Source organism: Tamandua tetradactyla, chromosome 5 (genome assembly GCF_023851605.1).
Source record: "Tamandua tetradactyla isolate mTamTet1 chromosome 5, mTamTet1.pri, whole genome shotgun sequence".
Taxonomy (NCBI): domain Eukaryota; kingdom Metazoa; phylum Chordata; class Mammalia; order Pilosa; family Myrmecophagidae; genus Tamandua; species Tamandua tetradactyla.
Window position 1 is genome coordinate 4310949 of NC_135331.1, and position 13576 is coordinate 4324524.

Here is a 13576-nt window from a genome sequence, read left to right on the forward strand (position 1 = left end):
TGTTCCTTTTTGTCTAAATCGCAGCTGCCTGTCCAGTCTGTATCACTTCAGATCCTCCCGTGGAACCTCTGCTGACTCCCCAGTCCACACATGTACGTCTGGACCCCTAAAGCCCAGGAATTTTGGCCCATTCTGGGTCAGCGACCACAGCCCTTCTCTCCCCACCTGGACTAAAGGCTCCTGTGCGGCAGGCACTCTGGCTTACCGTTCTTTCGCTTTCCTCCCTTCCCCCTGCCTAGCTACATGCAGAGAATACCCTGGTTCTCTGAGTGGGCTCTGCGGGCTCTTCACAGGTGACCCCTTGGGAGAGAGGTTCTAGTATCCAATAATTTGGGGAGCAAGAAGTTTCATCCTTGCAGGACTTACACAGAGCCTTTACTGTGTGATGTACACCGGGACTCTCCAAGAAAGGGACACACACTGCATTATTTTCCAAACTTATTTGACTATAGAACCAAAGGTGTTTGCTCGGATGAGGAGGTGGTAACACAAGGGAACTGTCTGTGACCCATCCCCAGCATATTTGCCCAAAGTGACAATGTTTCAACAATTTTATAAGCGGTATGTCAACATGATAACTGATGCCGCCCTTAATGAAAGCTATTCAAGTGGAAATGCTTTGGCAGCCGGGGCCAGGCTGTGTGGTGCAGGAACTGCACTGAGCCATGAGGCAGGAGGAGTGGGGGGAAGACAAAGGGGCTCCCTCGTGTGCACCCACTCTGCAGCCCAGAGGCCACCCTCGGTGGTGAGGGGCTTCTCCAGAGCCGCACAAGTCCCGATAGCACAGACGGCACCCTCGCCACTTCTGCGGGGGAGCCTCTTTCTCTCGGGCAGTGTGTGCTTGTTTGTGCCCTAGTGCTCCACTGAAGTCACTTCAAGGAACTGGTTTACCTGGTGGAAGGCAGGAGGTATGATGATTCCCTGAGAAGAAAAACCCTCTAGCCACTTGTACTTGAAGTCAGGCTTTTCATGATTTCATTTCTTTTGCATCTGTTTTATCTAAGTTTATAACTATACCTAAACACTTTATATGCCCTAGTCCATTCACAGATTAGCTCTGTTTGGGAAATAATCTGCCGCTGATCACTCATAATGAGATAAGAGGTAGGCTTTGAAGGTGCGGATGAGTCTGGATGAGGGAGGAAGAGATAAGGTCGTGCTAGAAAGAGCAAAGCCAGGAGGCAGGGATTCGCCAAGGAGCCAAGATGGAGGTGAGGGGAGGGCAGGGGAGGGTGGAAGGTGAACACCTATGCACAGGTGAGCTGCAACCTGCCGACAGGTGCCCAGCATTCGCCACAGGGAGGCTCACAAGCAGTGGGTTGCACCTGAAGAGGACTTCAAGTGGAACAATCTAGAGTTGGGGGCAGGGGGTTGCCACAGCCTGCCTAGCTTCAAGGCATGACCTACATTCTGATTTGAAACGCTTCCGCCCCTTTACACAAAAGAGAAGGATTAAGATGAAAGCTCTCTCGGGGCGATGGGAGAAGAGGAGGATGTCTCTCAGGATCACTCAGCTCCACCGGGAAGGAGAGAAGTTGGCCCCAGGCCCAAAATTTAATTGCTTTTATTTTTACAGTTGCCTTCTATTTATGGCAAGTGATACTGTTTTTTTCTTATTCAGCAGTGACATAAAGTTTCCTTTTAAAATAAGTTTATTTAAATAGGAAGAAAAAGATGGATTGACTTTAACAAAAAAATACAAACTACAGAGTAATAAGAGCACTCAGGACCTGTGGATATGGCAGAAATCGTGAGTGACATTTGGGGTCTCCGGGAGCCACTGCAGAAGGCCCCGCTGGGGTCAACCTGAGGGAAGGGCCATTTAAATCCACCAACAGTGACTCAACTCCAGCCCTGGGGGAAGCCAGGGCCACTGCTCGCCGTGACCCCAAGAAGAGAAGAGAAAGCTGTAGCAGGATCTAGGGGCACGCAGCGCATGTGAGGTGGCGTTGCCAGGGGGCTGGCAGTGCAGTGCCCCCGCTGCGGGTCGGCGACATCAGCACTGGCGCCTTCCCAAGGCTCCTCCAAGGCTGCCCACAGCGAAAGCACAGCAGCACACCTGTGGGGCCCGGGAAGACTGGGAGGGGACGTGCTCCCGGCGGGGAGGCGCCTGGCCCGGGCTCTCTCAGTCCGCCTGAGCCAGCCCCACAACATCTGCCCATAATGGTGGGGCACGTCACTCTGCATTTCTCGAGTTTTCTACCAGCAGTGAAAAAGGGGCAATAAAGAATGGGGCTAAGAGCATGCGTGCACGTGATTTATTCATACAATGGAATAGTATTGAACCGTGTAAGACGAGGGAAGTTCTGACCCATCAACAACACGGAGGGGCCTTGGAAATACGAGGCTCCGGGAAAGAAGCCACCACAGAGGCTTCAGTCTATGTGAAACAGAACACGCAAGTCTATGGGACAGAATGTCAACTGGGGGTGGGGACATGGAGAGTGACCACTAGCGGGTATGGGGTGTCTTGTGGGGTGATGATATCTAACAGCATTACATGGTGCGACAATCTTACAATTCTATGAGTATACTGCAATTCACTGAACTGTACACTTCAAAAGGGTGCATTTTATGGCATGTGAATTCTGTCTTAAAAATGTGTATGAGAAACAAAAGGAAAGGAAGAGGTTATTTTTTACTTCTTTTTTTTTTTTAGGTGCATAGTTGAGGAATCGAACCAGGGTCTCCTGCATGGGAGGTGAACATTCTACCACTGAACCACCTCTGCACACAAGAGGTTAGTTTTTAAAACATCCATAAAGCATTCTGAACAGCATTCTGCAAACACAACAAAAACTCCATGTCAGCCTCATCGTCACCATCAACAACAACAACCCAACCACAGGTCCAGGAAAGAGATGACCTGCCTTCAAAACCCTGCTGCCCGCTGGCTGAGGGACCCCAGGCACAACTGCTCAACCTCTTCCGGGATCAGTTTCCTCATGGGTAGACCAGTGGGAGCTGCAGAAGACTGACACAGCAACTAAGAGACGCCTGCAAAGGGCACGGCTCAGGCCCAGCAAATAGGAAGCATCTTCAGCTACTGGGCGAGGACTTGGAACGCCACATGGCCCTCCACCCAATTCACCGAGTCAGAGGAAACTCTTGTTTCCACGCAGAGGGGCTCAAAACAGAGGAACCATTGAACAAAAAGAACAAGTGCATGATGGGCTGTTTTAGTTAACCGGGCACAAACACAAGTACAAGCTGCAGATGTGACCACTGCATCCTTATTCAATGGTTCTCTCTTGTCTGCCCCAAATAACTTCAAAAGCTTCAGACCACAGGGCTCTGACCCCATCCTCAAAACAAAGGGAGGCAGCTGTAGCATGGAGCGTTTGTGGTGGTGAAGAAACAGGAGATACCGGCTTCATATCATTTGGTGGCCACGGGTTGCAGGGAAGTCATGTGAAAAGACTCTGAAATAAACCAGAAGTGTCCTGAGAGTCTTCAGTGGAAAACCATGTGCTGTTTAAAGCACATCTTTCTGGAGCATCTGATTCTATGAGGTGTGTGCCTTTCACAGTCTTTCATCTCTTTCACAACTCTGCAGCTTGTAGATAAATGATAGCAATGCAGATACTTCCTGTCTATAGACATACAAATAAAATGTGTATATGAAGAGACAATTGCTTTCTCTCCATACCCATGTGCAAAAAGTCAGGTCTGCACCTACTTATACATTTATTTCACAGCCTATATATGTCACTACTTTTAAAATTCTCCTTCGAATGGTTGTAGGGTCTCACCGCTCAACTCATTCACCAGTGGCTCAACTAAAATCTATGACACCTACTCATTTTTTATTTGTAAAAGAGTCATGATTTTACCTTCTTTTTTGAAATATATTGCTTAACAATGTAAAAGTTGCTCTAAGTTGTTATTTCATAAACCCGCTGTCAAGAAAGATACAGAAAAGCATGGGGCTAGTCATGCTCCAAAGAAGGATAAAGTAAGGAAGTCTGAGTCCACGTAGACAGGCACAAACAATGAGAGAAACAAACTTCCTGAGAGGTCCATCCTTCACACAATCACTGGGTACCTCCACTCTGCCCTGCCCCAGTGTTCACCTCTAGGCTGATCAGAAAGGAGCCCACCCACACGAACATTTTCAGAGACCTGTCAGATGGCAAAAGTGTGAGAAGAGCCAGGCCTCCTCCAGGGAAGGGTAGATCAGGGGGGCTTACCCAGTGGTACGAACCAGTGGGGAACACATGCCCTGCCTGAGCCAGGCAAACTCAGGGATGCACCTTGTAGGTATCAGGTGTTTCCTGCATGTGGGTCAAGAAATCATGTCCTGTTACTGCAAGTTTTTGTCAGTTGGAAGCACCTGAATCCTACGTTACAGACCTGGATCTCAGAAGAAGATCTTGTTTACGTTTGAAGTACTGCCAAGTCAGTGGAACTCAAGTCCCTCACCATCTCTCAAGAAAGGGGCCAATGAAAAGGATGATCCAAAATTGGTGCAAAGCAGCAAAAGGGGACAAGCTTCGATGGGTGAGTGAGATCAGTTAGAAGACTTGGCTCTGCCATAAGGCAGCCAAGAGCCATGAGCCATGAGCAAAGGCTCATGAGCCTGTCTGCATCTCCATTTCCTCATCTGTGAAAAAAGGGATGATGACAGCATCTATGCAGCAGGGGCAGGGATACTGGAAAGGAGAGCGGGCCAGGCTTAGCACACTACCCAGCATACATCTGTTGCTCAAGAAACATTAGCTCTTCTTATAAAAATGGTGCTCCAACCATCAGCATTGGAAAGGCTCATATAACCAATAAATAATAAGTATCTATTAGCTCTACTAATGGACAAGATACTTTGAGGGCTATAGCTGTGAATGAGGAAGAACAACTGAGTAAGACAAACCAGGAAAGAGGAGAGGGGAAGGCTGAGGTTAGGCCCAGGTATGGGAAACTCTGGGTCCCTAGTGGACCACAAGTGGTACCCCCTGGACTATTAATAAGGGCCCTCCATAGTGTGTATCTGTTGAGTTTGGCTGTCCAGTATAAGTTCTCTCTCTTTCCAGCAAAAGCACCCAGTTTTCCTTGAGGAAGCATGTCCAGTCCTCTTTGGTGTTGAGGGGCCTGACACCGAATCCTGTCTCCATGACTGTCAGTGTGGTCTTAGGTTCCAGTAGAACGGAGTCCAGTGGAACCTTCAGTTCAGAAAGTGGACATGTGACCCAAGCTGGCCAATCAGAGGCCCACAGCAGTCATATGACTGGGTCATGGAGAAGCACATGACTCCATCAGACCTGGACAGTCTCTACCCTGTGACACTGTGTGGGAAGAGCTGAGAAGAGCTCATCTCTTCTCTACTTAATTACACCCAGGAAGATTAAAACGTGGCACCAGGATAGGAGAATATGCCCCAGAATGGAGCCAGCATAGAAGGAAATAGAGCTGCAGTAGGAAGAGAGGGCAGGTTTGATGAGCTAGTTCTGAATCAGAGCCCAGCTGGCCTGAAACCAGTGGATCTGTGGACATTACAGTTTTGTGAACCAATATAATTCTTTTAAAGTATCTTCTCTTCAACACATTTTAGGTTTTTCTACCACCTACAACCATAAAAGTCCTGATTAAAAAGCACTCCTTTATATGGGCTTGACAGAGTGAGAAGGAAGACTATGCCAGTTAAAATGTTTTGATGGAAAATTCCAGAACCCAAACTCAAAACTCGATTAGATGATAGCGAAATGCACTATTTTGCCAAGTGAGAAGACTGGAAGGGGCAAATGGGGCTGGGTAATTCAGGGAGCTGGCAGCATCATCAATGGCACAGATGGCGTCCAAGTTCCCGAGGTCCCATCCCGAGAGCACTCGCCTTCATGGTCAGGCTTGTTGAGCAGTTTCAAGGTTGCTGCAGTGACTCTACCCAACACCATCCAACAGCCTAAAGAGAGGCTCTCCTTCCCGGTGCCCTGGGAAGCTGCTGCTAGTTGCCCAGCCAATCTCCATTCTTTCCTTCTTTCTTCCTAACAGAAGAGTTGCAATCAGAGTGGTAATGGCCCAAGTATATCTATCTGGTCATCTCTGCAGACCTCCTTGTTGCTAGAGTGACTATAGCAGTCATACTCATCTGGAGATATTAGCAGTTGTCTACTGGGTGAGCCTCCAGGAAAGCACACCCTCTCCCATTTGTCCTACCTGGGACACAAATATGATGCCTGGAGGTACAGCCGCCATCTTGCAAACATGAGGCAGAGGAGAAAGATTAAAGGGGCCCGGGTCCCCGATGATCCGAGGAGCCACTGAATCAGCCTGCTTAGCTCTGAGTGTCATGCTGTATCAAAGAAAAGCATGCAAGTATTCAGTTAGGCCAAAGTTGTTTGGTTTCTACTCATGGCATCAGCAAGAGCCCCCTTTAGGGTAGCAAATGCATATGCCAAGAAGAGAAAATCATCCACATTCTGGAAGCGAGTCCTAACCCAAGACCCATTCATCAGAGCACTTTTCCCTGACATGCATGTCAGGACAAGATTTGTAAGGGCCCATGGATGCACTCAAGGGTTGTTAATTATTTGGAAAGGAAACCGACACTGGAAAGCACATCCCAGATGGCTGTGCTCCAGTCACAATGCATCTTACAATGTGACTGTGGGAGTGGGGCAGTCAAAGCTTCCAGTCCTTGCACTTCCCCCTTTTTTTTCTTTTTTTTAACCTCTTTACTCTTTTTTGGTGCTAAAGGAAATAACGATGAGAAAATAACCATGGGCTGCATTCATATTGGGCTATATGCTTTTTCATATTATTTTTTTCCCTAATATGGTCAGACTTTACTCTTCATCTCTCTTTTCACTTCTCATGTTAACAGCACGATAATAAAACAGCATCAAAATTGATCAAAAGAAAACGTGGTGGAGAAAGAAAGAATCCAGGGGCTTGGAGGGTAGAAACGACTTCAATACATCTGAAGTTGGTTTGAGGTTTTATATAACTTTTTTTTTCCTGCTCTTTTATGATTTTTGGCAAAAGATGGAATGCAATCAAGGTTCTATTTGAGGCAGCTGTGTAAGCAATCCTTGTTTAACTGGAGACAATGAAAAATTAATCCAAACGCAGCGTAACAAAGTTTTCACAGGAACAATGAAACCCCTTGAATATTATCATCCTCAACAGATGTTTGCTGACTGTCCTGATTTACTAAATTACCTGTCAGGTTTTACTACTCTCTCCACAAGCAACGTCTACTGTGAGCTCTGTCTTCGTGTCACCTGGCTAATAAAAAGCTGATGGTATAAATGGAAAATATAAATTGTGCTTTTCTTTTTTTAAAATTTCTTTTCTCTCATTCTGCTCCTCCACGTTAGTCCTTGGTTAGAGAATCTCCATCCTGCTCTTTTAATGTTGGAATCCACATATACATACATATTCCTTTGTCATGGTGGGTGAAGGCACCTTTTCTCTTTTCCCCATTTACGAGGCCATTAGTGCTTTTCACTTCTGTCTTTGTAAGAGAAGCCGAGTTAAAATGTTGAAATTGAACTTGGATTTTGCTGAAGAAAGGAGACTGGTATGATGGGAGGTCCCAAATCCCTTAACAAAATCAGGACTTGCCCCTACTTTCCTCTTCTGATGTGATCCCTCCCACCTTCCCTCCTGCACCTGCTGCTGCTACACTGCCTGCTGCCACACTGCCTGTTGCCACACTGCCTCCTGCCTTGCCACGCCTTTCTTCTTCTCTGCCGGAGGCTTGCCCTCCTCCCCCCACCATGACTTCACCCTGGCACCACCTCCTCCAGGAAGTCCCGGCTGCCACAGCCTGCCCCTGCCCTGTCCCGTGCCCGCCATCACAGCTCTCTCCCTCTGACACAGCACACGTGCATTCGTCCTTTCTCCTCTCCAGGCTGTAAGCCATGAGAGAAGGGTCTTAGGCTATTTAGTTCTCTGGGCCTGGGGTACAGAAGACTCTTCAGTCATTTCTGAGAAATGAATGAATGAAATTGAAGATTGCAGTATTAACACAAAGGTGTCCAAGGAAGGCAGGCCTTTCTCATCTCCCCGTGACTGGGGAAATTGCTGGGGTTTACCTGCAAGGCGAGTGCTTCTATCTCTAACCTGTAGCTCAGCTGAGAGACAGCTGGGTCCAGCCCTGGCAAGGCCGTACAGCTCGAGGGGTGCTGCCCTGTGTATCAGCCTCGCTATGGGCTCGGTCTTCCCTTTCCACCTTTACTTCCCCCTCGCCAATGTTTCGAGAAGTTAAGGACATGGGCTCCTGAGCCTGATGCTTGCGTTCAAACCCCAGCTCTGCCCCACCCCAGCTGTGCAACCCTGGCAGGACCCTCAATCAGGCTTGGCTTCTGTATCCTCACATGTATACAGGGATGAAACAGTACCAACCCCATAGCATGCTGAAGGTCCAATATCTGTATAAAGTGCTCAGAATACTATCTGGCAAGGGGCAAAGCACAGTGTAACCATGTGCTATTAGTATCGATTTGGAATCGGTTTGGGCTTGCTCTATTGCCTGTAGCATCATAAATCACCTGAGATCCTTCGTACAACAAGGTGGAGTGTAAATAATAAATTTGTTGGAATGAGGCCAGGAGGGAAACATATCCTCACTGCCACGTACATCCAGGGTTTATGTTTTCCAATTCCCATATACTTTCACCCCTTCCTTCTCCAAGTACCCCCACCCCTTACCTTCCATGTGTCTTAGATCTAAAGAGCTTCACCATTCTCAAGGAGCACCACGAGAGGCATTTGCCTTGTAATTGCAATAGAACTGTTCTCTGCCCTTGCAAGATGACATTATATCAGGAGTTTTCTTACTAGAGCAGTTGCAGGTTTGCAGAAAAATCATGCACAAAGTAAAGACCTCCCGTACACCCTCCACCCACAGTTTCCCTGCTACGAACACTTTGAATTAATGCAGTATCTTTGTTACAACTGACGGAACAATATTACTATAATTACACCATTAAGTATGTTGTCCATAATTAACATTAGGGCTCATTCTTTGCGCTGTACAGTTCTATAGATTTTCTTTTAATTTTTTATTCTGGTTACATATATATAATCTTACATTTCCCATGTTACCCACTTTCAAGTATATAATTTAGTGGTACTAATTACACTCAGAATGCTGTGCAACCAACCCCATACCACCATTCATCATCAAAAATGGTTCCTTCACCACTCTGCACCAATTAAACATTAATTCTTCATTCCCCACCCCCAATCAGCCCCCTGCATTCTAATTTCGGACTTCATGAATTTTCACATTCTATTTATATCATGAGTGAGGTCGTATAATATTTAGCCTTTTGAGTCTGGCTTACTTCACTTAACGTGACATCTTTAAGGTTCATGTTGCAATGTGTAGAACTTTATTCCTTTTTATGAGCAAATATCATTCCCTGGTGTGTATATGCCAGATTTTGTTTCCCCATTAATCACTTGATGGACTCTGGGCTAGCTTCCATCTTTTAGCAATTGTGAATAGTGCTGCTATGAACACTGGTGTGCAAATATCTGTTTGAGGCCCTGCTTTCCATTCTTTGGGGTACACATCCAGAAGTGGGATTGCCGGATCATATGGTAGTTCTGTACTTTACTTTCTGAGGCACCACCAGAACTTTTTGCACAATGGCAGCACCATTTTACATTCGCACCAGCAATGCTGGAGTGCTCCTATTTCTCCACATCCTCTCCAACAACTATTCTTTTCTCTTTTGTTTTTGGATGTTATAATATTGCTTTTATTGCATTTGAGGGATTTGCAATAAATATCACGAGTTTGACGCCTTCCTAGGTAATTCTCTTGCATTCAAATTGGAGTTCTAGGGCACAATTCTATCGCCAACAATGTTATTATCAAAACCACACAAATGCCAGCACTTTGAATACTCAACACTCTACTTGGTTTTTCATATCTAAGTATCTCAACCATCAGACAAACCATATGTAATTGTTTAATATATAGTACAAATCAACAGATTCTTCATAGAAGAAAACAAAAGACTAGTTTCCTACATGCCACCTGTTCGTTACTTCTTCAATAATATTACTTAGGTTATTTCAAAGAGAATAAGATTCATGCACCACTGTCTATGTTAGAAACATCATTTTTCCATGTTCTAAAAGGGCATAAATGAGGGTGCATATGGTCAGAACTTTATCAAAGTAAACTTTATGTATTTATTTAATAAACTTTTGATGCTTTTTTTGCTCATGTCACAATAACAAATATTTACAGAAAAGGACAAATGTACATATAAGTCATTAGTGCTTTTATGGATTTTGCTTACATGGATATTATAAATGACAAAACAACAAAGTCTGTAAGATCATCTGTGCCCTGTGAACTTTAGCCCATCAAGCATAAATGGTTTAAAAAATGGTTTTTGGAAGCTGCAAAGTTTACCAAAATAACAAAAGCACACTTCATGACACACTCCTGAATCCTGAGGAGGTAAATTACGAAACATTTCCTTTGTCCACTGACTCTTCTGGGAGTCCAAGCCTGCATGTGTGGTTTGAAGTTGAAGCTGGATTGGAGTTTTCATTCCTCCACCATCTTTCCCTAAGCCCGTGCCTTTTTTTCAACCCACTTTCTCCAAGATCTTCTAGCCTCTGTTGCTGCCAGTAATTTCAGAATGAACAGCATCTCTCTGGAAAGTTCCTGCACTTCCACTCAGTTCCCTACATCCTCCAGCTCTATATTTATACTACGGATTCTTCAAGGCCTTTTCATCTTCAAAGTCTGCATTCTGTAAACCATATTTAACTTGTATTTTCTTTCATTCTTTGCTTCCCTCCAATTCTTTTCTTCCTACTTAGAGTTGGGCCAATGAAAGCTTCACCTTTCTTCCTGAGGCAAGGATGAGCGCTAACCTGGCCTGGTTCACAACCATCACAGGTGTCACCACCAGGATGAACGTGAAAGCATGACACAATTTCTCCAATTCCCACTTCATCTCCATGCTCGAGTGCATAAGGGTCATATTAGGTTGAGGCTGAAGAATCTGTTTTCCAGTAACACTTATGCCATTTTGACTGCCTTATTCGCAAGGACATAACTTTGTAAGTCATCGTCAAAATAACATTTCTGCCTGAAACCTACTGACCCAACTTGAGGGCGTCAAGAGGGAATGTTCCTTATCTTTTTCTCTTCCAATTGCAGCAGGGCTTACAGCTGTAAAGATAAAAGCAATCCTGTCTGCAGTACTGATGATCTCAGAATAATCTCTCCAGTACATGGGGGCCACATTCCTTCTTCATCACCTCTGTCCTCAGTATCTTCTGCCATTACCTGGCCTTCACTGGTAACTCCTTCAGCATAACCATCCTGGGTCTGCATCTGTAATGTCACCTACTTCAGGCTTGCTAACCATCTCAGTGACTGTTCCGTCTTTAAATGAAGTCGACTTATACATGTTTTCATTATGAGGAGGTTCTATAGCACTTCCACTAACTAGAACAGTGAATGCTGGGGGATGGTTTTTATAACGAAAGTCTACCTTGGCTTTCCTTTGCACATTTGCAAAATTGCCCTCATTGCAGCTTCAATGACCGACAGTAGATGTCTTTTGATCTTCTAAATTCGAATCCTTCTTCTCATTTGTTATAGAACAATCTGGAGCCTTTCATTTCTTCTTCAATTTTTTTTACCTTTACTTTGTTTTGTGCTGGAGGTCTGATAAGACTGCAAATCTACTCAAGAATGAAATTGATATCGACCGCTTTCCGGGTCACAGTAGTCATAAATTCCAGTGGAAGGACCCTAATAAGCTGATTTTCAGAATCATAATAGAAACCAGAGCTGCAGTAAAATGCAATCCCTTATTTTCATCATAACTAAATCCAGCCGATGAGATAGTAGCTTCTGCTGCAGCCCTCACTTTCAGCTAACAATGAGTTGTCTCACAATGTATCTTTGGTTGCTAATGCAGCGGCTGGCTCCTGCCAAGTTTGAGGGAAAACAGCACCCCTGTCCACATTTGCCATCTTCTTTTACATCAACTACAGCACAAGTCTTGTTTTCTACTCGTGATGGTTCTTTAGGATTAAAAGTAGATGCTTCCATATCCTGACCTGCAATCACATGTCTACCAAATACTTCCTCAGCATCACTTGTTCTGCAATTGCAAGCTTCTTCCATACACCCAGGCACAAGGAGGAAGAGGGCAGGAAGGTCTATGGAAGGACTGTATGATAGATGCTGGTCCCCTGCTAACTTATCACTCCCCCGCTCTTGTCTGCCCATCTGTGGGGTATGGGTGGGATCCAGAGGTGCGGCCATGGCAACAGCTTAGCCAGCTGGAGTCAGGACACCATCAGCTGGGATGTGGTGCTTGGTCTAGAAGCCTGGGCTTAGCCTACGCCCTGGACATCAGAGCTGACCTTTGGAATCTCCTGTGGACGGGCACTGGGGAGGTTTGAGGTTGGGCCTGCCATGGCCATAATCCCACCATACAACACAAGAGAATGGCTCTGATGGGGGAAAGCAGGGAGAACCCAAAATCTCTCAAAGTGCAGGAGTCCACTTGAAGACACAGTTTGAACTACAAAATACTCTCATGTGGAACTCAGTTTTATTCCTGACTTTCCAATTGATATTTTCTCAATCCAGTTGGGTGGTTTTTCTTTTCCTTGAACTGAAAGAGCATTTATTTGTTTATTTATTTATTTTTTACAAAGATCTGTGTGGAATACTCCCCAAAGAAGGCACTGTAGCATTCTGATTTGTGGAACAAGCCACCCTTTGAGTGATCCTGGGAAGATCTGGAATTGGATCTGGATATCTCCTGAGGAGTTAAGCTACTGAATTTGTTCTACAAAAGACATTTCCAGACAATCCATCCCTCTGGCATCATGACCAGACCCTGATATTCTGCCAAGGCTCTGCTTTGATGCTTCACTCCTGGATATTCTACTTCAGAGCATTCCTTCTTTCTGTCCCTTGACTCAACCTTGGTTTTCCTTCAAATTTCATTCTCTGAATATTGTCAAATTTCTACTTGTAGGAGAAACTACTAGCTGTTTCCTTTTACTGTGCCATTAGAACTTGGCACAAGACTAATGGGTGAAAGATGACACTTCCCAGGTTCCCCTGCAGCTGGCTGTGGCCATGTGTCTTTGTTCTGGTCATGGGATGTGAGTAGAAATGACAGTCCACTCACAGGCCCTGCCTCCATTTCCCTTTTGTGCTCTCCCCCCTCCCCCCACTGTGTGGAATTTCCTGTTGTGCTGAGCCATCTGGGGTCACTTCAGCCACCAACACCTTAGGCTGGTGGAGCAACAAGGTGGAAGGTGTCTGGGTCCCTGACATTGCTGCAGGTTAGGGCAGCCACAGCAACTCAAACATGGACATGAGGGAGAAAGCAACCATCTTGCTCCACTAGTGGCCTCGGAGGGTCTCTACCACAGTAGATGAAAGGTCTATGATCTTTCATCCTAACCCCCCAACAGCTATGTGGTGACCACATGGGCTCTGGCTGCCAGCTGGCCTCTGCCTGCCCAGTGCAGGAGTGTGAGGAGCAGAGATCCTTGGCTAAAGCTGCTGGTGAGCTATGAACATGGCTCTTATCCTTAATTTAAGGCCCAGTGCTTCCTCCCAAGGTGGAAATTA

At 45.6% G+C, this 13576-nt stretch overlaps 1 protein-coding gene and 1 pseudogene across 1 annotated transcript in view; both read right to left on the reverse strand.

Annotated features, from left to right (window-relative positions):
• TMEM132C (transmembrane protein 132C) overlaps positions 1 to 13576 on the reverse strand; it is a 404239-nt gene that overhangs the window by 107437 nt on the left and 283226 nt on the right. The window lies entirely within an intron of this gene.
• LOC143682119 (angiogenic factor with G patch and FHA domains 1 pseudogene) lies at positions 10293 to 13131 on the reverse strand (annotated as a pseudogene).